General features: G+C 46.1%; 1 protein-coding gene across 1 annotated transcript in view; it reads left to right on the forward strand.

The window, feature by feature from the left end:
- Nucleotides 1-4,321: 4,321 nt before the first annotated feature.
- Nucleotides 4,322-24,267, forward strand: part of DISP3 (dispatched RND transporter family member 3) — a 47,185-nt gene continuing 27,239 nt past the window's right edge. Inside the window, exon 1 of the mRNA XM_069035042.1 lies at nt 4,322-4,516. The gene's annotated coding sequence lies outside the window, so the exon portion shown is untranslated. The remainder of the gene's footprint in view (nt 4,517-24,267) is intronic.

Consider the following 24,267-nt stretch of genomic DNA (forward strand, 5'->3'; position numbering starts at 1 on the left):
GAGAAAACACTACAAGGGCAAAACAGGCACAACTTAGAGATATGAAGTGAGTTTATTACTAACAAAATCAGAGGAGGATAATGAGAAGTAAAATAAGCCCTTAAAAACACCTTTACTTCCCCCAGCCCCTCCCTCCTTTCCACCGACAGCGCAGGGAGACAGAGGGTGGAGATCTTGGTCAGTTTGTCACCTGAGGTTTTCTTCTGCTTGGCTCAGGGAGATAAGTTGTTCCCCTGTGAGACCATGAGGTCCCCTCCCACGGGAGACAGTTCTCCGTGAACTTCTCCAGCGTAGGTCCACCCTCACGAGCAGCAGTCCTGCCAAAACTGCTGTGCCGTGGGTCACTCTTCCACAGGGTGCAGTCCTCCAAGGACAGGCTGCCCACCTGGGAGCACGGCCCTCTCTCTCCACTGGATCTCCCACTGGATCACAGGCCCCTCCAGGCATCCACCCGCTCCAGCACGGGCACCTCCCCCATGGGCTGTGGGTGGATCTCTGCATCCCACATGGATCCCCAGGGGCTGCGGGTGGATCTCTGCATCCCCCGTGGATCCCCAGGGGCTGCAGGGGCACAGCTGCTTCACCATGGTCATCACCATGGCCTGCAGAGGAATCTTGGCTCCAGCACCTGAAGCACCTCCTCCCCCTCCTTCTTCACTGACATTGGTGTCACCATGTTGTTGACTTCACATGTTCTCACCTTCTCTAGCTGGAATTAAAACTGTGCCACTACTTTTGTTTTGATTTCTTATTAAATATGTTATCACAGAGGTGTTACCATCATCTCTAATGGGCCCAGTTTTGGCCAGCAGTATGTCCATCTTCAGAGCCGTCATGGATTTGCTCTGCCAGACATGGTGGAAGCTTCCAGCAGCTTCTCACAGAATCCACCTCTGTGGCCCCCATTTCCAAAAACCAGGCTGTGCAAAACCAACATACACCTTTCAATCCAGGTGCTTCTAACTCCAATGAGACATCTCCATGTACACAAGGCCTGGTAGCCCTGTGTGTACTCCAGGGCTGTGCTGACAGACTTTGCATGCACTCATCTGTACACACTTATATGGAGGCATTTCTCCGTCCCAAGCCTGGCTCTCAAGCCAGCCATTGTGTTTGACAGAAGCTCAGTGCTCAGCTGTTGCTCAGCCCCTTCTGCTCTGTGTCTGGCTGGTACAAACTTGAAAGCCTTTTGGGTAATCAAGCAATAATAGACCTTGTGGAAGCTGAAAGTCCCCCAGATAAAATTTACAAGGCCTACAAGAGTCTGCCTGACATTATTTAATGCTTTAGTAATGAGCACCTGGACAGGAAAGATTGCTTAGCTATTTTTATTCTGCATAGATGAGCAGTCAAGATTTCAGAGATGGGCCATAAATATAAGCAAGTGGAATGGTGCCTGATCTTTCTGTGGAAGGCAGTCGTGCTGAGGCTGTGAGAACGTGAATAAAGGGGAAGGTGTTTTCCTTCAGTTTCCCAACTCCAAAAGACATCCTTTATCCAGGAATGGCTTTAGAGACAGTAGCAATCCCTTTCCTGCCTGCCTGTGACTGTGCCTCTGTGGACAGGTGTTTGTGGATTTGCAGCTGCTACCCAAGAATGCAATTCAGTGCTGATGTCCCCTGGTGTCGTGGGTGTGTTTCTACCTGTGTGGCTGAGGACAGCAGTGTGCAGTGCCTCAGCCCCTGTGCTGTTTGGCTGGGCATGTGTGCCATTAATAAGAGCCACAGATAATGCTAATTCTTTGTAGATGCATTTGCATTGTTAGTGGAGTCTGCCAATAAGGCACTGACACTTTTGTGTACAGTTAATGTGCAAGTAATGCAGGTACGGTTGGATACAGTTTGTTTAGGTGTTGCTCATACAGACAGTTTCAACTTGTGTCTCAATAAAACATACTCAGTATTGCTGATTTAAACTAGTAATGAACTATGTCTTCATTTTGGTAGCACACGCTGTGTTTGATTGAACACTTCTATGAGGCCTGAGGGAAGAAAGTGATAGCAGTTAGAAGCTGATGCTCTGTGAACACAGAGGGACATGGAAGGAAATGTTAGACCAGGTATAAAGATTTCTCCTGGGCACTATCCTAGCCCTCTCATCCCCAAATATTTGAAATGTTTTATTTCTTTCCAATGCAGAATGAAAAGAGACTGAAATCATAGAAGTTGCCATAGTGCAGGATTGTCAGCCCCTCAGTCAGCCCTTTCCATCCAGGTGAGTATTCTATTATGGAGCTTTTTGAGTGCTGTGCAGACCCCTGTGTGTTCATGTAGCGATCCTTAATGTTGAATGTGGCAGTTGGAGTGTCTCTATATTGACAGGGAAAGGGATATTCTTCATGTACATATTGTAGTTGCTAGCACAACAAGAGAAAATTCTAGTTCAGCTAAGGGCTAGTGTAGCTCTGTGGTGTGCATGTGAAGGAAGGTGTCATGGTTTTACGCTCTTGAAAAACCATGTACAAGTTTTAAAAGCTGAAGCTGTCAAGTTGATTTGTGCAGAGAGGAGATGGGAATGGTTCATCTTTGTGCAGGTGTGCCAGCAGCACTCTGGCTGTTTGCTCCTGTGTGCATCACACGACCTGGGGTGCTTGTGCCCAGAGGCAAGCGGGGCCAGCTCACGGGGTGTGTGTCTGTCTGCACCTGAAACGCTGTCAGAGTCAGAAACACTTCTGAGGAGAGTTGTGTTACTGTCTGAGTGTTCAGACGCAGCACCAGTGGATAACTCCCGCAGTCTGCTGGGCTCTGCTGAATGATTGATTGAGCACTGTCCCTCACATCAGCGTGGGCTGTGCTTGCAACACCAGCAAAGTTAGGAAAAGCAATTTTTCCCTTTATTGTACACTTGCAATTTTCAACAAAATTGCTAACCCCACACCATCACCTTCTCTGCAGACATCTTCATCACTGGCAGAAGTGTACAAAGTTGGTGGAATGCATTTTAACTTCAGAAGCCTCATTAGATTTGCATTCCTTGGAGCCCCACAAGGAAGATGATGGTCTGGCTTTGTCTGCTTCACTTCCTGTTCACTTTGGGTGATGCATCAGAAAGAGCTTTTGACACAGCCTGCCTGGAGACAGACTCAGGTGATGGACCTGTTGTATTGTGCTGCTTTCCATTTCTTACTGACTTGACAAATCTATCTGAAAACAGGTATTTTTCCTAAGCACCATCAACACTCAAATAAGTGAGAATGTAGGACAGAACAAATTTAGGCTACATTACCTTTGTAATGTAGCCTGATTAAAAGCTCTTACCACCAGGTAGTTGTTCAGCAATTTACTAACGTAATCCTGCTCTTGCAGGAGTCCACATTACAGTAACAGGTCACTCCAGTAAAACAGGCCAAGGATGAGGGGACTATTGTTCTCTCTCTCTCTGCCTCCAAAGCTGGAAGAGCACAAAATAAATATATGCAAGACCACTGTATCCAGCATAGTAATTAGAGACCCTCCCTCAACACTAAGCAAAGCCCCTGTACTCAGGGATGTCTTTATCATAGATAGGACTCCATCTCCTGAAAGCCAAGGCAAGGGCAAGGCAAGCTAGATGACCACCTATGCAGAATGCCTTGCTCCATGAGAGGGAAGCATGAATGTATAAAAGATTTTCTCTACCACCCTAATTAATAAGTCTTGCGGTCTCCCATTTAATGACTCCTACTTAATTCAGGGATTGTGCATACTTCTGCCATTTAATGCATGTAGATGTCTCCTGTACAGAGCATTTATCTAGCAGTGAGGATACCAGCAAGTACTCATATTGAGTCTTTCCCAGAGCCCTCGCTCTAACACGGGCTGGACCTGCAGCACCGGCTAGGTGCTGCAAAAGTTTCTAGTAGTTTCTGTCCCAAGACGCGCCAGGTCCCGGGGTCGTGGCAGTGCTCACCCGACAGAGCCGGACTCCCATCCCCAGTCCGCAATCTGTCACACGAGGCATTCCCATCACTCTCCAAACGGCAGCCTGTAAACCAAGGGCTTCCTCCGCGGGCGGGCAGGGCAGTCCCGGATGGTCCCTCATCCCGGAGAGTCCACGGGCACCCGCAGCTCCTCGCTTCGGCGGCCGCTCCGTTACCTGCCCTCTCCGCTAAGGAGTTGCGCGGGGAGGACTGTGACCGGGGGCCGTTCCTAAGCGCCGTGTCCGTGCCGCCCTGCCCGGCGGCGGCCGCTCTCCCGGCGGTACCGGGCCCTGTGCCTGGGGCTGCCTTCCCACCGCACCGGGGCCACCGGGGCGAGGGCCGCACAGGGGCATGGTTTATAAACGCGATTTATAGCGCGGCTGCAGCGCCGCCCGCAGCCTGGCGGGGCGGCGGCAGCCCGGGAGCTGCGCACCGCACCGCACCGCTCCGCGGCACAGCGGCGGGCGCTGGCGGTCGCCCTTCCGCCCACGGCGGCCGCGGCGCTCGGCGGAGCGGCATCTAAAGGCGGCGGCGGGGCAACGAGCACCGGTACCGGGGGAGTCGGCGCTGCCCGGCATCGCTGCGAGCCCAGGGCTGCTGCCGCTCGGCGAAGCGGAGGTGAGTGATGCGCTCCGCGGCCTCGGGGTCTGCGGGGGCTTGGGAGTCTGTGAGCACAGCCGTCTGTCGTGGTGCCATCTCCGCCGCCGGCCCTCAGCGCTCGGCCCTGCCCGGGTGGGTGGCCCGGTGGGTCGGTCGGGCTTTCAGGTCCCGCAGTGCCCAGGGACAACACCGCTTGCAACCGCGCTTTTTTTTTCTTCCTTTTTTTTTTTTTTTTTTTTTTAGCCCTCCACTTCCATTCGCTCCCTCCCCTCCCTCCCCCCCCTTCCTTTTTTCTTTCCCCCTGGGAATCCCAACAGCTAAATCCCTCAGTTGTGTGTTTAGCCAACTCTCCCTGGAAGCTCTGGATAGTTCATGAATATGCACAGGGAGAGCGTTTCCCAGGAGGCTGCCCCTATAATAAGCTGATTGAGCTGCGCCTGCAGCAGGGCTGTTCTCCTGGGGGAAAAGTTGGGCGCCAGAACTGAGCAGCTTTGTGTCCCCGGCTTCACGGAGGCTTGGTCGGCCTCCCTGAGAAGGAGCAGAGTCAGTGGGGTATTCGCCGTACTCAGTTGTGTTAGCAGGTTCAGCCAGGCAGAATCCTCATCTGCCGTATGTCCAAAAGATATAAAGAGCATCATGTACCTAGTACATGTAAGGTAACTTTCCTGTTTTATACCATCTTGTGCAGAAATGGACTCTTCCTGTCTAAAAACACCGCACCACTTAATAAGGACATTTCATTGCTTAGCAACAGTCCCAACTCAGCTTGGTCCTGGGCTCTTGCCATTCAGGTGGTCTCCAAAGATGTGCCAGTAAAACAGCTGCTGTCCTGGAGAAGAGGACCTCTTCTGTTTTTTCCTTGGTGATGTGGTGACCAAGCCAAAAGAGTGAGGCTGGTTGCTACTGCCCAAGTATTTAAGAGCACTTGAGAGACTGGGAGCTGAGTGCAACTGAAAAATTCCAGGCCAGACAGAGTAAGCTGGAAGTGGCCGGTCCTTCAGGCATGTGTGGGACCTTGCAGCTGCCTTGCTGCTGCCTCCTGTGTCACTTGCACCTTTGTTTTGTGCACAGGCATAACAGCATGCTGGTTAACAACCTTCACTTATGCAATTATTAGAATAGTATTTTGACAGCTGTGCAGAGTCTGCTAGGGTTTAATGTAATACACAAACAAATAAGTTCCTTTAAAATAAGGCTGATGCATGCCCTTGTCTGCTGTGGCAAGACACTCTAGTTAAGTGGGGTGAGGACTTGAGCTTTGGAAGAGAAGTACTTTCACAATTCAAATGACAGAATAAACACACAGACTTTTTGCTCACAAAGCCACATCCTGATACACATAAAATCTGCTACCCTAGAAACTCAGGCTTTTAAAAAAATTTCCCCATGAAAATTTGTGTAAACTTTTGAAACTAGCTGTCTGTTCTCATCAGAACATCTTTGCTTGGGGACAATATTTTTCCCTCTTTCTCATCAATAACCTTGTAAAGTGTTGATAAAGATATAATCCACAGCATCAGCTTCCTTTAATTGCTCTTTTAGACTGTGTATCGAAATGGAAACCTAGCAACACAACAACTTGAAGGGAGATATTTCAATAGCTACACTTCTTTTATCACCCTGGATGCATCTTGAGAGGTTAGACTCATCAAGCTAGTCTCTTTACCCTTTAGAGCCTTATAGCTTGATTCCCTAAACCTGGAATAAAACAGAACTGAGCTAGTGAAAAAGACAATGAAGATGGAATGGAAAAATTTAATATGATAAAAGATCCATTCTTCCTTTCTTCCTGCTGCCCCTGTGAATACCTGCAGTATTCCCATGGGAAAGATACTCCTCTACAGAGAGAGAATGCTTGTCTAATAGGAAAATGATTCAAGGGGAAACTACCCTTCAGCATTTGTGTCCCTTTCACCTAGAGGCACAAGGGGAAAGCTAAGGGACCAATGGCCCAGAGCAGTGTGTAACAGTGTAATGTGTGAGAACCGGACTGGCATTTGAGAAGAAGGATCAGCATCATCCAATCTCCAATTGCCCATGGTGATGACGACTGTGATTCCGTTTCTGCAATGTACAGGGCAAATTCATCCTCAGGGGTAGGAAAAAAACCCAAATCACAACCCCAAACGCGAGCTGAAGTCACTGATACTCTATTCAGATTTCCCTCACTCACTATAGTGTAGTGCTTTTAGCTATCTTGACAAATGCCCTTGTTGATAGCCTCCTTACCATAGAATAAGGCACTTACAGTGAATCAAGGTGACAATGTAATTTGGGGGCGCATAAATGAGGGATTTCACACGGGTGAAATTGCTGTTAGTTTTCATATATTTGGGGAAAATGTGTTTGCTAGGTGCTAAAAATTCTCTCAATAGTGTCCTTGGCTGTGCCTCCCAAGATCTTGTACTTTTTCAGTGTTAATGAATAAAACATCGCAAATGCCTTTGTCAGACCAACAGCAGAAGCAGTTAAGTTACAGGAGAACTCTGGCCCCTTCCGTATCTGTCATTTCTGAACTGCAAATGAAGTGTTATTAACAAGCTGTATTTTGCAGGAGTTTATGGGGTAGCTGTGGTGTGTATGTATGTAATCAAATCACATGACAGTGATAGGATGGGTGCATTTTGATTTGGCACAGGGAGAGTGTATGCACACGGTGTTAACATTTTGCATCCAAAAAAGCCACAGCACATCTGAAATCCTCTTGTGGTACCAGTGCTCCGAGATAAGTGCTGCTTATACAAAGACTTGCCTGTTGGTTACAAGTACTTAATAAGTAAGCTTGAGTGAAACTGGAGCGGGATAGAAGTTCATACCCTGGTGCATATGGAAAATCTGGATAAACTATGATTTTTATTTCTTAAGTTTGATCGGGTCCTTCTGTGAGTCCCAGGGGGTCTCTGGATGATGCTGCTGTGGTCTCTGTGCATGCCAACATGCAGTAAATCCTGGCAGGACTCTCTTCAGCACGAAGTATTTAGCATACAATTGGTTTAATCCTCTAATTTTACCAAGCACTGACATAAATGAGAACTGAACAGGTTAGTTCATTCTAAAAAATCAAATCCCGTTATATTTCTCAATGTAGTGCAAAAGATTTCTCCTTTTACTTACTTGATTGGCTTATTTTTTTAATCCATTGTTTGTTTAGAGGTATCAGACTATAGATTTGGGCTTAGTGGTGAAAGGTGCAGGTAATCGGCTCTCCTGTGATGCGAGTTTATCTGCGGTTTGAACAGCTGGAGGGGATTTCAGGATCAGAGCAAGTAGTGTGGCCTGAGGGCCTGGTTACTGGGAGTTGTGAGCTTGGCAGAGGAAGGAGTTTCTACTAAGTCTCAGTGCTTCTTACCTCCTCGGCGACAGCAGTCCTGTGCACTTCTTATTGCTTTTGTGCCAGTCAAGAGGAGCAGTTGTCCTTTGCCTTCTTCCTTCCCACACACCTCGCCGTTTCTCTCTCTCTAGAGATAAGCAGTCCTCACAAGGTGTGTGTGAAAACTGTCGTTCGGCTCTGTGAGTGTGTGGCCAGGGGCCCGGGAAAGTGTTTTCAGACCTCGTGATGAAGTTGAGCAATGAAATACTAGTTTCTAGAACTCCCTTAATCTCCCCCCGTGATACCGCAGAACAGGCTATCTCTTTAAATGATTGATTTCACACAGATTTACCTGGGTTCATTCATCTTGTTGTAGCTTTACCAGGGTGAATTTTCTCTCAGGTCTGCCCTTACCAGTGCCTTTGCTAAGGGCTGGATCCTGCCTCTTCTCCTCTTTTAGAGCAGCACCTCATTTCGTGAATAGCTCTGCTGCATTCAGTGAGACCGTTAAAGAGGAAGGTGCTGTGGTGCCTGTGACTCAGACTAATGCAAGTCAATTTAAAGGACAGATTAAGCGCAGTGTGAGTATGGATTGCAGTGTCTGGCCCTTAATGAATAATTCAGGAGTATGGAGGAGACAGTGCAAGAGTTAAGTGCTTAATCCAGCTCTAGGTGAAGTCAGCAAAAGACTTCCCATTGACCCCTGTCCGGGATATGTTTCAGCAAAGCTTAACTATGTGTAAGTTTGTAAATTGTCCCATTGATGGCAGTGTGCTTCAGGCATGAGCTACAACAACTGTCCGAATTAGCACCCAGCTGAATGTTATTTACGAATCTCTTGCCTGTTATACTGTCATTAACCGTCCTCTGCAGCACCTAAAGGAAGATTTCTGAGGTCTCAGCACGGTTGTTGAGTCACACTTTTATAGCATTGAAAACCAGAAAAGATTAATAACTGGAGTGCCACACCACTAACAGAAAATACAGACAGAAAAAAATTGGCCAAAAAAGCTTCAAAGGTTTAATTTTGGTTGCTTAGAGCCAAGGATGGTGCCCTCCTTCTGCAAGAACAAGACAATTGCCTGTGATAGGGATCCTACCAGCACTGGACACTTAGGCTTTCACAGCTCAGGAGTCCACTTGTGCCTGCTCTGCCAGTAGCTGAGTGTGATCTGCCTTCCTGGGGTGAATTGAACCCCCAGGGACTGCAACTGCTCCTGGAAGACCTGATGTGCGAATGGCAGAGCAGTTTTGCTGGTGGGAACCAGAGGATGCTCTTCAGCTGCACCTCTTGTTTTCAGCTATGGGTCTGTAGCACCTGGGAATCCTGTCCTTCCAGCTACTCCAGAGGGATTTACTTTCCCATAAAGGTTCAGTTCAGCACAGCCACTAGCAGTGCTGATTTTTTTCATGATGGCAGCAGCATCATCAGCTTGGAGGGGCAGGGCATCTCCTCCTTCTGGTTGTAAAATATAAAACTTGTGCTGTAACCTGTGCCTTTGTTCTGAGCCTCCAGATTCTGGCAGTGCCACAGGCTTTTGCACACCCACGGCAGAGCACGGCACCCCAGAGACAGGCTGTCTCCTGCACTGAAATTAGGGCTTCACAGATACCTCACCCTTTTTTCCTGTTTTTGAGTTCTCTCTGCTTGTTGGGAGAAGTGGTTTGGGGGACAAGGCTGGGATACTTTCCCTGCCATCTGCCTTAAGGCAGCAGGCTTGAAAGCTGGCAGAGTTACTTCCTGATCTTTGCCAAGCTCTGTTAACACAGAACAGCTCCTCCTGAATAGAAGGCAGTTCATGTTACATAAATAGTGGAGAAAGGGGAGAGGCTTAGAGGGGTTTAGAGGGGTTGAAAGACACACTGGCAGTCATCTGATTCTTGAACTACTGCTTGGTCTTGACTGCTTGGCTGCTTTATGGGGGGAGAGTCAGGGGTGAGTGTCATTCTTCTGCCTGGACTTGAAGGTGTGGATATTGTTGCTTCTGGGGCCTGGTTCTGCAGCTGCGTCTCACTTGCAGTCATGTCGGTGAAGTCACTTTGGATTTGTTACTGGGAATGTTATCTGAGATCTACCTGCTAAGCTAACTACATGGATAAGCTTATTTGGGCTTCAGGGCATCCTGTTTCATGCTGCCACAGACTTTCTTTCCATCTTACTTTTGCATAGCAGAAATCTCTTTGACTTGAACAAAGAGGAGGATTCCTGGAGATCTCTAGTTTTACTCTGAGCTCACTTGGCTGATGTTGGGCTAGCAAGTCACAGGGTCTCTGTGTCACTGTCACTGTCTGTTAAATGGAGTTGTAGGTACGACTGCTGCTTCTCAGATGGCAACTAAAGCTGAATGATGTTAGCTGTAACTTGCTTTGTCTGTATTTAGCTTCTGTGAAAGTCAGCAAAAGTAATAGCTGAATTCCATCAGAGCTGAAGCTCAACTGTGGAACCTTGCTTAATTAATTTGTGAACTTGCATATAATTCTACCTATTTCCCTAGAGGAATAAGGAATTGGATCTGATAGGTGTTTGCAAAGGGTTTATGCAGTCTCTGATATATGATGCACAAAGTTTGCATCATATATCATTTGCTCCTAGGGGGATGTTGGCTTGTTTCTTGGCTCTGTGTAACATCCAGGAGCTGAGAATGAACTGCTTTTGAGCTGTATTAAAGTCTTTGGAGACAGTTCGGAAAAAAAAAACCCAAACAAACCACAAAACAACACCTAACCCTTCTACTGCTTGGGGTACTGCTGCACTTGCAGCACACTTGGTTCCCTGAATCCAAGAAGTTCTCTCTTTGTTCCTCCATTTAACAAGGGACATGAATTACTGAAGAAGATGGGGCTGCAGACTTAGATTTGAACTAGAACCCGACAGGGCATTTTAAACGTTTGAGAAATGCCCAAAGCAACCCTGACTCCTGCTTATAAATCAAACCTGGCCAAATCCTCTGTGTTCATATTTACACTGCCACCTCTTTCACTCTACCTCCCCCCTTCCACACCCTCCCACTTGCTCTCCAGCTAAAAATCAGGCACCAGGTTTAATCTCCAAGCCAATTTTTATAGCTGAGTTGAAACTGGAAGGTGGACAGGCCCACAAGAGCATGAAAGTGACTCAGTAACACAATGGGCTCCAGTTAAACTGGGAGTCTGGACAATAAAGACATCAGCTTGTTTTGAAAGCTAAATTTATTTTGCCTGAAAGCTCAGGCTAGCTCTTGGACCATGCTGAAAACTGCTCCTTCTGGTGCTTCCTGCCAACAGTTGCAATTTCCAGCCTCTGGGCATTGCAGGCTGGGCTTTTTAAGGACTCACAGAGCACCTGTCAATGCCTTGGACTTCTCCGAGTGTCCAGTCTCTGGATGTGCTTCTTAGTGGAGTGTCTCACATCTGATGTATATGCTTCAAGCCATTTCTTTCCACATCCAAACTGAATTTTATGTCCAGGGCCATCCCTTCACTTTTTCCCCATCCTAACTCTTGCATCTCAGCTCTGTCCCTTCACACAGGGCTCAGAGATGGGCAGCAAGTGGGCAGCTGAGCTGTGGTCTGTGATGGTCTTTGGTCCATTTCATACTTGTCTCTGGTGTCAATGCATGCACAGAGCATGGCAGAAAAGCTGCAGCATCATAGGGAGCTATAAAACACCAGCCTATGACAACTGGAAACAAGATATATCAGCAGGTAAATGTTTCATCCCCTGTGGCACTGCTTAAGCCAAAGAAGCAAAGCTTCATTCCTGTAAATCAGCTATCTGGAACCAATTCCTTGGTGCAAGTTTCCTCACAGTAACTCCAGAGTTCATAGCATGGGTTTTTGTGTAAGTGGCACAAGAAAGCATCTGGCCTTGTTTAGATTCCAAAAACAGAGAGCTCTACTATAAGTAGCAGACAAATAAGATTTTGATGACATTTCCTTTACAGACCTCTTGCAATGCCTTGTATTTCTGATGTGTTGTGGGGAGATAATTCCTTCTGGATCCAAATCTTGGCTTACATGCAGCTAAATTCGTTCCTGCACGTACACCACCTGCCTACATGCTCATTTATTTGGTTATGTTACAGATCCTGGTACTGTTCACATTTCCATTTCTCTGGCTGATTTGGGAAGGGCCAACAGTGACTTTTCCTCTTGTACTCAGCCAAAAGCCTGGTTTCCAGAGGGCCAGACACATTTCCACATCCACACAGGGCAGTGGAGTGAGTGCCTTTGAAAATCAATTTACAGATGTCTTTGCAAAAATAGCCTGTGTTTGCTTGTGAAGGGGAATCCCAGGAGTCTTTTGAACAAGGCATGTTGTGAAAGGATGGAAGTCTCGAACTCCAAAATATGAGAGCAATTCAGAGCAGATTATGTGCTTTGCCCCAGGAAAGCTGGAAAAACTAGAGCCACAAATATTACCTTCATTTTTGTGTTTTAACTGCAGGACTTTGTCCTAAGAGATAGCACAAGTAGCATCTCAGCCTGCGAACATCTGTCTGAAAGTGTGGGATGCAGTAAGGAACTGGGAACAATTGCCTGAAATGCTTTGATCCTTTGCCAGGTGGCAGCTCTTGTCCCTTTGGGTTGGCTGATTGCCACTCATGAGCAGCTCCCAGGCAGCTCCTGTGGCTGTGAATCTCTACATCTTTGGTGGTAGAAGGGGAATAAAGACAAGGGTGATGTTTTCCTCTTTCTGAACTGCTTCAGATCATGGACCTCCAGGTCTGTGCTGGGAGGGAGAAGAAGAGAGCAGAGAGGAGGGACATTCCTACTGTCTCAGTTCAATCCTGGTGGCCTAAATCTGTATCCTAGAGACGTGGCTTCACTGGAAGCTTCTGGGAGCTGTTGTAAGCAATGCTTCCCTCCCTTGCACAGTGACTAATAGGAACCAGCTCATGGTGTCTCTTGTTTGTATTAGGAAGCATCCTGGACTTTCTCTGAGATGAATGTGTCATTAAAGCCTGTTTGCTTATTCTGAGACTCTGCCCCCTCCTCTGCTAATGGTCTGCAGGACTGTGCTCATTGAGCTGTAGTAATATTTAATGTGAGTTTCTGCATGGCTGGTGCAGCTGGCAATAAGCTTTAAGTCGTTGTACTGGCAGGGGATCTGCCGACCTGCTGCTCAGGCACTGAGGCAGCTTGTCTTGTCTCCACATCTTCCCCTCAAGAAGTTTGCCTTCTGTTCTGAAAAACCTTGTGCTTGCCCAGGTCCTGCTCCAGAGGAGTGAGCTGTGTGACACTAGAGGCTCTTCAGCCTCTGGATATTGCAGATCTTCTTCCAGATTTCTCACTGATTCTTGGAAGATGAAATATCAGTGCTAATTAGATTAATTCCACAAGCACTGGGTTTTCATGGGAGGAGAGCAGGTAACTGCATCTGTTTGAGAGAGAGAGAGGTGTGAGAGGTAAGAAAGACATACCTGCTCAGATCCCACTTTTCAGGCTCCTGAAAGCCAGCCAACTACAAGCTGCTTTGTGAGTCCCTCCTGATCCAGTAGTAAGTTTTCCATGGGTTACTATAAAGCATGGTTTGCTGCAGTTATTCTCACTCAGTTGTAGTGACGGTCAGGATGAATTCCCCCCAAAATTCACCCTCACATTCTCAGAAATAGGAGGCTGTGTCTGTGCCACAGATAAGCTCAGCTCAGTGCATGGAGCTGGAATGGTGCACAAGTATTTCAGTATTCCTGCTGCTCCCTCATTTGGGAGAGGGCTACAAATCACCCACTCCTCTCTCATGCTGGTGTATGGAAAGCCCTGCTGAAAAAGTCAGTGTTACTGAAATACCATGGGAGCTGTGTCTTCACCACAGTCTTACAGCCTTTCTGTTCCAAATCTGGCATTTTCTGATGTCAGTAAATTGTAGCAGTGAAAAATAGGACTTGTAGATCCATTAGATCTAAATGGGTAGCGCCTGGAGTGAGACACTGTGACCTGCATGACTCAACACATGTGCAGATGGGACTTTGTGCCTGTTCCTCCCCTTTCTGGAAGGTCAGAGCACAATGAGCAGAGCTGGCTAAGTACACTCTTCAGGTGGAGCACTTGTAACATTTTCTTGTAACCTTACTGTACCTTTTACCACCTTTGGAGTGGCAAGAAGTGGAGCTGAAACAGCTGCCTGTGCTGTGGTTGGCGAGAAGGCCTGGCAGCACAGGTTGGAATTCCTGCCTTATCTCTCATATTGCTGCCCACAGAACCACCAGCAAAGCCTCCTCTGCACAAACTGCTGCTTGAGCTGCTGAGAGAAACAGCTCAGATGGAGGGTGAGGAAGAAGTTTTCCTCCTCCTTCTCAGCAATGAACTAGCAGCTTATGTGAATACTGTGGAGAGGAGCCTTTAGGAGAGGGTGTTTTGATCAGTCCCAGAAGCAGTGTGCACACCAGCAGGGTACTGTTGGAGAACTGCACATGGATGAGGCTGCACAGCCAGCCCTTGTCTGTGTCCTTCCTCCCACTGCAAAGGGTGGCTGTGGGGAGAGGGGTCAGAGTCTGCATGGGAATCCTGCAGCTGAGCAGAGTGGTATCAGTCCCGGTGGTTAACATAAACTGGGGAGGCTGAGCACAGGGTAGAATAATAAATTACTGGTAGGCACTGCCAAGCAGGATGTGGCTTTCCTTTCCAGGGTGACAGTGATGTATGAAGTTGGAGTGTATCTGTGAAAGAGCAGCACACAAGCTTTGGGGATGGCAGTTTATTCCACTGGCGTGGGAATTGATGATTCCCCTCTGTGGTCTGACATTCCTTCCTGGAGTGATACTTCTTGGGATAGTAATGCAAGGCCCTGGTTTGTGGCAGCCATCTATATGTAATGATCTGTAAAGGCTTTGCTCTGAGCACAGGTGCTTAGGGGTAGGTGCTGGAGTGTGGGAATCCACATACCTTTGACAAGCTTGTTCCTTTGGGCCCCTGGCAGGTGGGATCCAGGGTGCTTTTGAAATCTGTCAAGGCACCCAAAGGCACCCAGCTGAGCCAGAAGCGATCCCTTTACTTAGAAACAGCAACTGGCTGGGGCTCAGACAAAATCTAAGTTATTTTTGTAGTGGTTAGGTAAGTAACGTCTGAAGCATATCAGAGCCTCAGCTTGCTTGGTGCCTGTGTGCAGAAACCTGGAAGTGCCACATGCATGAGTGACAGCACAGCTTATCACCAGCACAAGCAAGTAGCTTGAGTAGTAAATATGGCACAGGGCTGTGAGGCATGTTTTGTGAGATTATAACCAAGAAAGCTGCTTCTGACATCTACAATCATTAGTTACAATAACCAGGAGCAAATTATTTTATCAGGAAATTAATTTTCTTTGGCAGTGACATGCATGTTAGCAAAGTGTTCTGCAGCAATCCCGGGATGTCAGGGCACTGAACGTGCATGGTTTGATGTGAGCAAATCCTTGTGACCTTTGCCTTTGAAAAGTGCCAGTTTCAATACTTTAAAGCATGTATTTTGGGGCAATTTATTGGTTTATTTTTGGTAGCGTAGATGGTGTGAATATGGCTGTCATTGGGGAGGTTGGATATCCCTCACCAGCATAAAGGTTATGTTGCACAGTGATGGTTATGTTTGATGATACAGCTCAAATTATACCTGCAGAACACAGCAGAGTTTGTGGTTTGTTGCACACAGCCCCTATCTTTGCCCTCAAAAAGATCTGGTATCCTGTGTGTCAAGCTAGGCACCCAAAATGTCTACTTCTTCTTTCATCTCCTGAGCTCCAGCATCTGTCAGATGCAGACTACACCACCCCCTCCTTCTCTGAGATGCTGGGAGAAGATTCAGTTCAGCCCTGTTTGTTCAGCCCTCAGACTGTTGTGACAGGCATTGTTGAAAAGCTCATGTGGAAATTAATAATTCTGCCTCTGAGCCAGGCATGAGCGGTGTGCAGGAAATGAGGCATGAGACCACACACTGAATGATGAGGAGACAACAGGGGAGCAAATAACTGCTGGGTTTGGGGAGCATTATCCATCGCATGCACTGGTGGAAGCCTTGGACACTGGGCTTGTAAGCAAAAGTACACTGCAGAGCATTTACAAAAGAAGGACAAATTAAGGATTCTGTGTTGGCCCTGAATTTGGCATTTCTTGACTAATGAGTGCTTGATTTTGCAGCTAATCTTTCCACACTGTTTTTGGCATGCAATTACGAGTAGATCTAATCAGTGTTTGTCAGAGCCTGGAGTAGCAGGTGGGTGCACACAGAAGATCCTCAACGCCGTATGCTGAGAGTGCTCCAAGCAGCCTTTGTCCAGTCGGAAAGCTGGTCAAGAGATGGTAGAATCATTTAGGTTGGAAAAGCTCATTGAACCTAATCACTTAAGATCATTGATCCTTCTGTTTCCAGCTGCTCTTATCTTAGCCAGGGTGTAAAAGTTCCTGTAGGGCCAAAGAGGGGTGGAACAGTCAGCAGTGGAACACCTCCGTAAGAGATGTGGATGCATGTGCCTATGCTTGATTTCATAAAGCTTGTGATCAGATAATCCTCTTTCCTATATACAGCCCTGTCTATTGTCTTGCTTTTTGTGAGCAAGTGGAATTATAGACTGGAGAGCTTTAATGTATATATATATATTTAAAATATTTTTGTTGAACTTTTTTCCCGGCAAACACATATTTATATCATTACACTGTAATTCCAACAGCTCTGTGCTGCTGGAGCATTCTGATATCATTCTGATCTGCAAAGTGCCTGGAGTCTGACAGTGTTTTTGTGCATCTTACCAAAGGATTTAAAGCAAGTGGAAAGGGAAATGCAAAGCACACAGAAAGAAAATAGATTAAAGCCTTGTTGCTGTGTTGTGCTTGCAACTGGAAAAGTGAACCTGCTTAACTAATAATGGTGGAGCCAGCTCAGCCATCAGATGAAACCAGTGCTTTTGAACAGCATGTGCATCTCCGGGCTCGTATCCCACTGAAACAGGCTCTGTCAGTGTTGTATTCTCAGGTGCAGGTTCTGCTCCATGACTGAATTAAGTCAATGTTTTGAGAAGTGTTATAGGAGATTCAGGGTCAGGTATCCATGGCCTGTTTTACTTTTCCAGGAATGCAAGACTTGTGAAAGTTGATAAGACTGATCAATAGTTAATTTATGCAAGCACAGTTAACTATTGGGAGACAGCAGATGTTGATCACAAAACCTAAGAAGCAGGATTCACCTTAATCTTGTCAAGATAAGAGGAATAAGAATTTACTTGAGACCAACACAGAAACTGCTGAATCATTCTACAAAGGACTGTGCGTGCTCCAGAAGAAAGGTGGAAAGTGCATTGTGATGAAGACTACTGATCTTCATCAGAAAGACCCCTGAGGAAGAAGAGGCACCTTCCTCAGTGAGACCACCAGCACATACCACACATGTGTGACACATATGCTAATGATATTAATGACTTCTGAGAACTAATTTGTATAACCACTCCTATCTCAAGGAATGTGATGACTATTCATGAATTTTACCCATAATATTGTGTTGTAGGAAGTGCCAGTGTGTGTGTGTTTGGAGGAGCACCCGGCACCGAATAAAGCAAATACCCGCTTCTTGGACTCTGTCTCTGAAGTGTGTCTTGGCCTGGTTTGGGTGATTCAACTGGCACCCCAGAGGGGACCCTAACTCTGCCTGGCTGCTGGATCCAGGGGTAAGCAGACCTCCCAGCCACGGCCCTGAATTTTCAGGGGGAGCTCAGCTGTCTCCTGGCTCACGGCGACAGCAGACAAGGACCATCTGCACCAAATTAAGGTATTTGCTATTTTTTTGTTGAGTAGAAATTCCCATGGGTCCAGGGTTTGAGTCCCCGAGGGTGGGTTGAAAGTCCCGAGGAGACTAGGTCTCCCAAAATTAGTCCTAGGCAAAAGGAAAGATACCTTTAAGGGGTTGGAGGCCCCAGGGGTTGGACCCCGCTGTCATGCACTATCGTATTTTTGTTCTGTCTGTCGCTGTTTTGCTACTGTGTGAGTGAGAACAGATGAGATGTGTCCCGGACACAAAGCGAGTGTGGAGCTCTAGCTCTGGTTCTGTAACCCGGCGCCAGGAGTGGCCAGTGAAAAGCGAAGTGATTGGCAGCGAGTGAATGAGTATAAATCATATAAACTATTGGTTTGGAGTTCAACCTTGTTATCCCAATGGAGGCGGATTGTATCACTGGAGGGGAGAGATTTTAGACATTAAATTGAGAACACCCAGACACCCAACCCCTTTTCTAATGTAGCTCCACCTAACTGCCCTCCTGAAATTCTATGGAAACAGTTGTGAGGCTTGGGCTTTGTGTACATGTATTAATTGTGAGAGAAAGTGGTATTGTACTAAAAGAAGTGGGTGGTGTCCAAAATGAGGGTGTAAGTAATGTTAAAGTAAGGGGAGAGTGACAGAAAAGTGAGAGGTTTATTGTGGCTTTAGTGTGTGGATCTGGGAGGCTTGGAAAAAAAAGTGGCAGGAGACGTGCAGGAAGGCTTGTGTGGAAAGAGAGAAGAGAGGGAGAGAAAAGAGAGGAACAGACAAAGGAGGCAATGGGATCATCAGAAAGCAAGGAAATAACCCAGAAGAGTCCACTGGGATGTGTGTTGGCACACTGGAAAGAACTAGGAGGAGTCCCTGGAGGGACTATGAAAAAGAGCACCCTTGTTGGAAAAGTCCGAGGACTCCGGCGGGGGGAAAAATTGCAGAACAGCCAATATGGTTGATAAAAGCAAGCTCTGTTTATTAGCAATCCAGAGGCACTTAGATAGTATATCAGCTTGTTAACTCTTAAGTGGCTTAAACCTATCAAAGCACATTTCTGCTTCTACATAATTAGACTACATTGGCAAGCTTCTACGAGTTATCATTAAAGAATTCAGCATTCACCCTCCCTTCTCCTGGTCAGTACATCTTATCTGCACAGCTGTACATCCTCAAAACTCCCTTTCTTGTTCTCAGGCTTGTTTCTCACACAGGGATTTTCTCATGCAGGCAGTTTCTCACACTAGCTTTTGCTTGCAGGCCTTTTGCTTGTACAGTTCTTTTATCGCTCCCATAATTCTATCAATGATCCATGCCCCTGATCCTCTAATCATTTTGCAACACCCACCCTAATTAAATACTGTAACCAATGGTTGCCACTATACAAATTAAGATGATGGTGAAAAGTGGCCAGAAAATGGGACTTTAAACTATAACACCTTACTACAATTAATGCTATTTTTAAGGAGGGAGAATAGATGGGATGAAATTTTTTACGTGGATTGTTTTTTTACTTTAAGACGTAAACCAAAGTGGCAGAAACGGTGTGGTATCAGTTTGGCACCACAGGATTCAATGGTCCTGCTTTTAGAAAAGGAGGCAAAAGGGAAAAGCTGCATGAAGAGGTGTTGCTTGTCATGCAATATAGGGCAGAGATGTTTAAAGCTCAAAACTGAGAGAGACCAGGATCCCTTAGAAAGCCAGGAGTTAATGAAATACAGTGGTGACACCCTAACATCAGGGACAACATCCCCAGCATCCCTAACATCCTCGGAGGGTAGTGGGAACAAAGGGACAAGTGAGGCTAGCTCAGGAATATCATCCAGAACTAGGAGCAAGGCCCCTGTAAAGAAGAAGCTTATAGCACTGCTCAGACAAAGTGGTAGGGCCAGACGGGGGAATAACAGAAGTTAAAGCACCATTTACAGCTCTGGATTTAGATACCTGGAGGGAGGCAGCCAGAATGTATAGAAAAGACCCTGAAAAGGTAGCAAAGAGGTTTGAATTAGTTGTTAGAAATCAGGATGTTGATTGGGATGTTAATGCTATCAGAGCTAGCTGAAACCGAAAAAGCAGCTGTAATATCCACGGCAAGAACACACGTGCAGGAACAAATAGCTACTGGGATATTACACGGTAATGTAGATAACATTTTCCCCACGGAAGATCCACATTGGGACCCAAATGATCCACAAACATATCTGTTTTTGGTTAGATACAGGAAATTAATACACTGGGACTGCTAAACACTATACCTAAAATGGTTAATTGGTCATTGTTGTTCAGTATTCACCAGGAAACCACTGAGTCTCCAGACTCATTTGTAGAAAGGCTAAGGGATAATATGAGGAGACACACTACACTGGATCCAGCTTCTGAAATCGGGCAGTGACAGTTACTATCCTTATTAATGGGTCAGTCAGCACTAGATATACGCAGAAAATTGCAAAAGATCAGGGAACCAGATAACGGGAAATTAGAGAAACTTTTAGCAGCGGCATGGGAAGTTTATAAAAACAGAGCACAGCCCCTTACGGTCGCGGTTGCCCAGGTTAGGGGACCGAGATTCCCCAAGGGTGGGAGGAGGCCTCCACCTGGGGGGCAAAGACAGCAATGCCCAGCCCCTAACCAATGTTTACTATGTGGCCAGCTCGGGCATTGGAAGTGGAATTGTCCTATGAATCGTGCTGCGATTCCAACGACACAATGATCAGCCCTGCCAGAACCAGTGACTGTAGCACAGCTGTACCATGAGTGACGGGGACTGGCTGGTCCCTCCCTAGCCGACCCGCTGGTTAAAGTTAGGCTAGGGGAACGGGAGGTGGAATTTTTGGTAGATACTGGAGCCACGTTCTCAGTCCTGAATCAGACTTTGAGTCCTATAAGCAATGGTTATGTCCAAGTTATTGGGGCCACGGGGAAAACAGAAAAAGCCTACTTTTTAAGACCCTTAAAATTTACATTAGGTAAAAAGATGGGAATACATCAATTTTTATATCTTCCAAATTCACCAAAGCCACTGCTAGGCAGAGATCTATTAACTTGGTTAGAAGCAAAAATAGAATTTACAGAATAAGGAATGAGACTACAGGTTCCTGAGGAAAAATTAATTATGGCCTTAAGTTTAGCAAATTTCCCTGAAAGAGGAGAAATACCCATGGATAGTGAAATAACAGATCAAGTGATCCCACTAGTATGGGATGTTGAAATTCCAGGGAGATCAAAATGGGCTTCCCCGGTGATTACTGAACTACTGGAAGGTGCACAACCAGTGTCAGTTAAACAATATCCACTAAGACAAGAAGCATGAGTGGGAATAGAACCAATAATTGCCAAATTTATTGATCAAGGGTTGTTGAGAGAGTGTAGGTCTCCCTATAATACCCCAATTCTACCAGTACAAAAGCCAAATGGAAGTTACAGATTGGTTCTGGACCTAAGGGCAATAAATGCAATGACAAAACCACTTCACCCCGTAGTGGCCAATCCTTACACTTACAAAATTACAGAGTGACTGGGTGTGGTTTTCAGTTTTAAAGGATGCCTTCTTTTGTCTGCCATTAGCTGAAAGCAGTCAGGAAATTTTTTCCTTTGAATGGGAAAACCCCAGAACAGGGAGAAAGAGTCAGCTCACATGGACTGTATTGCCACAAGGATTCAAAAATAGCCCCACGATATTTGGAGATCAAATAGCCAAAGAACTGGAAGCCTGGACACCACCACTTGGAGAAGGTACACTCCTGCAGTACGTTGATGACCTACTGATAGCAACAAGGACCTGTGAAGACTGCAAGGATTGGACTGTAAGTATTTTAAATTTTCTGGGACTAAGTGGATATAGGGTCTCCCCTGAAAAGACTCAGCTAGTCCTCCAAAAAGTTACATATGTGGGATATGAACTGGTGGGAGGAGAGAGAGCCTTGGGAAATAACAAGAAGGAGGCAATTTGTCAAATGCCCCAGCCAGCTACAACCAAAGAACTGAGAACTTTTCTGGGGATGACAGGATAGTGTAGGTTGTGGATCTACAACTATGGACTAATTGTGAAACCTTTATACCAACTCCTAAAACAAACTGGGGGAACTCACCTATGCTGGACACCAGAGACTAATAATGCATTTGTAACTCTGAAATGTGAGTTGATGCGAGCTCCAGCACTGGGCATACCAGATGTCACTAAACCTTTTCTGTTGTTCTCACATGAGAGACAAGGACTGGCGCTGGGACTTTTGGCACAGAAGCTGGGACCATACAAAAGGCCAGTGGCTTATTTCTCCAAGCAGCTGGAAGTGGTCAGCCAAGGATGGCCCGCCTGCCTGCGTGCAGTGGCAGTCATCATCCTGAACATAGAGGAAGTTCGCAAGTTCACAATGGGCCAGCAGATGACTGTTTTTGTCTCTCACACAGTGTCAGCAGTGCTCACACAGAAAGGAAATCACTGGTTAATCCCATCTCGCTTTCTCAAATACCAAGCTGTCCTAACAGAATCGGAGGATGTGAGTATCCAAAATCTTAAATCCAGCAGCTTACCTCCAGGGCAAAGCTACTGAGGAGTCTGTACAGCATGACTGCATTGAAACCATGGAGGCAGTTTACTCCAGCTGCCCGGACCTAAAGGACTCTCCACTAGAAAATGCGGACAACTGCTTCACTGATGGGAGCAGCTATGTTAAGAATGGTAAGCGGCTCGCTGGGTATACAATTACAACCACAGACGCCGTCATTGAAGCAAATCCGTTACCTGTGGGGACATCTGCTCAAAAGGCTGAGGTAATAGCCCTGACTTGAGCCCCGGCATTAGCTGAAGGAAAACCTATCAACATTTGGACTGATACAAGGTATGCCTTTGGGGTGGTACATGCTCATGGGGCTATTTGGAAAGAAAGGGGTTTATTAACCTCACAGAAGAAAGAAATCAAGCATGCTACTGAAATCTTACATGAAGTGGACTGAATCTTGCTGGAAGTGGTGCTAAAACCTTTAAAAGTGGCTATGATGCATTGTAAAGGACACTCCCAGGGAAGCACCATCCCTGAACTGGGAAATGCTATGGCAGACAAAACAGCAAAGGCAGTGGCTAGTGGGGTTCAGATCCAAGCCCTAGCTCTAATCCCTTCTAACATCCTTATGGGTGAAAACCCCCCACCATACGACACTGATGTTTTAAATTGGATACAAGAAGAAAAGGGACAAATGGGAACAGACGGGTGGGCTAAAATAAAGGGTCTTATACCCAGAAAACTGTTAAAATTATTTATCCAGAGCGAACATTCTAAGACACATTGGGGAGTTGATGCTCTACATAACCACTTAAAGGACAAAGTGACAGCACCAAAATTAAAGGAGATAATTGAGAACATAACTTCCACTTGTGAAATCTGTCTTAAAAATAACTCTAATGCCACTGTTAGGCTAAACACAGGGATTGTCCCTAAAGGAGGTTTACCAGGGGATGTGTGGCAAATTGACTTTTCTGAATTACCTAGAAAAGGGGGATACAGATATCTTTTAGTCCTCACAGACACTTCCTCAGGTTGGCCAGAAGCTTTCCTTTGTAGGACAAATAAAGCTAGAGAAGTTGTTAAAGATTTAGTACAAGAAATTATTCCACGATTTGGGGTGCCTTGGGAAATTAATTCTGATAGGTGATCACACTTTGTAGCCCAGGTGGTGGTGCAGGGAGTGAGTAGTCATCTACTGGGTATAAGCTGGCAATTACATGCACCATACAGGCCTCAGGCAAGTGGGCAAGTAGAAAAGATGAATCATTTAATAGTACAACAATTAGCCAAAATTTGTCAAGAAACTAATTTATATTGGTATCAGGCTCTGCCCATGGCTTTGCTAAGAATTAGGGTAAAACCACGGCTTGAAGAAAAACTAAGTCCCTTTGAAATTTTGTATGGAAGGCCCTATGGAACAAATGTGATTCACAATGACAGTGTGGCTCTGTTAGGGCAAAGCTACTTAATAGATTATGTAAAGCATTTAGGTAAAAAATTACGATCAATGTGGACTACAGTTGTTAATTGTCAACTGCCACCACCTGATAAACCTTTTCACAATGTGAATCCAGGAGATTGGGTTTATGTTAAGTCTCTTTCAGGGGATCCACTTCAGGAAAAATGGGAAGGACCTTATCAGACACTGCTGACCACTCACACAGCAATTAAAGTAAAAGGAAAACCAACTTGGATCCATTATACAAGGACAAAACCTGCGCCAAAACCAGAGTGGGAAGCAAGAACAGGACCTCTGTGCCTTCAAATACAAAAAATCAACACAACATGATTTGGACCATATTAGTAGCATTGGTAACTGGGGCGGGTGCATGGGATCAAAATACATACCTTCTATTGCTCAAAGGTGGTGTTGAGAACTTTAATCTAACTGATTGCTGGATATGTTCCCAGCTGCCCGAAAATTCTGCTAGAGGCTTTCCTTTGGTTGGGACAACATTCCCTAATACAACAGAAATCCATGCTGCACTTAGTACTAATAACCTTTCACATTAAGTCAACATATCCCTAGACCAACTTCAGTGGAAATTAGAGCTTGAGGAATCAATAAATGAGTCCTCACTGGTAGCCTGTGTGCAGCAGTGCTGGGAGGAGTCTATACCCAAAAACTCAGGAGGAAAATAAGATGTATTCCAAATGTGGGAGCTTAACATTTATAGGCAGCTACCCCAACTGCTCAAGTTTTTGGACCTATGGGGGGGTTTAACATGTAGAATAAGAATCAAACGAGATGAGGACCAAAGCCCAAG

This window comes from Aphelocoma coerulescens, chromosome 21, assembly GCF_041296385.1.
Source record: "Aphelocoma coerulescens isolate FSJ_1873_10779 chromosome 21, UR_Acoe_1.0, whole genome shotgun sequence".
Classification (NCBI taxonomy): Eukaryota; Metazoa; Chordata; class Aves; order Passeriformes; family Corvidae; genus Aphelocoma; species Aphelocoma coerulescens.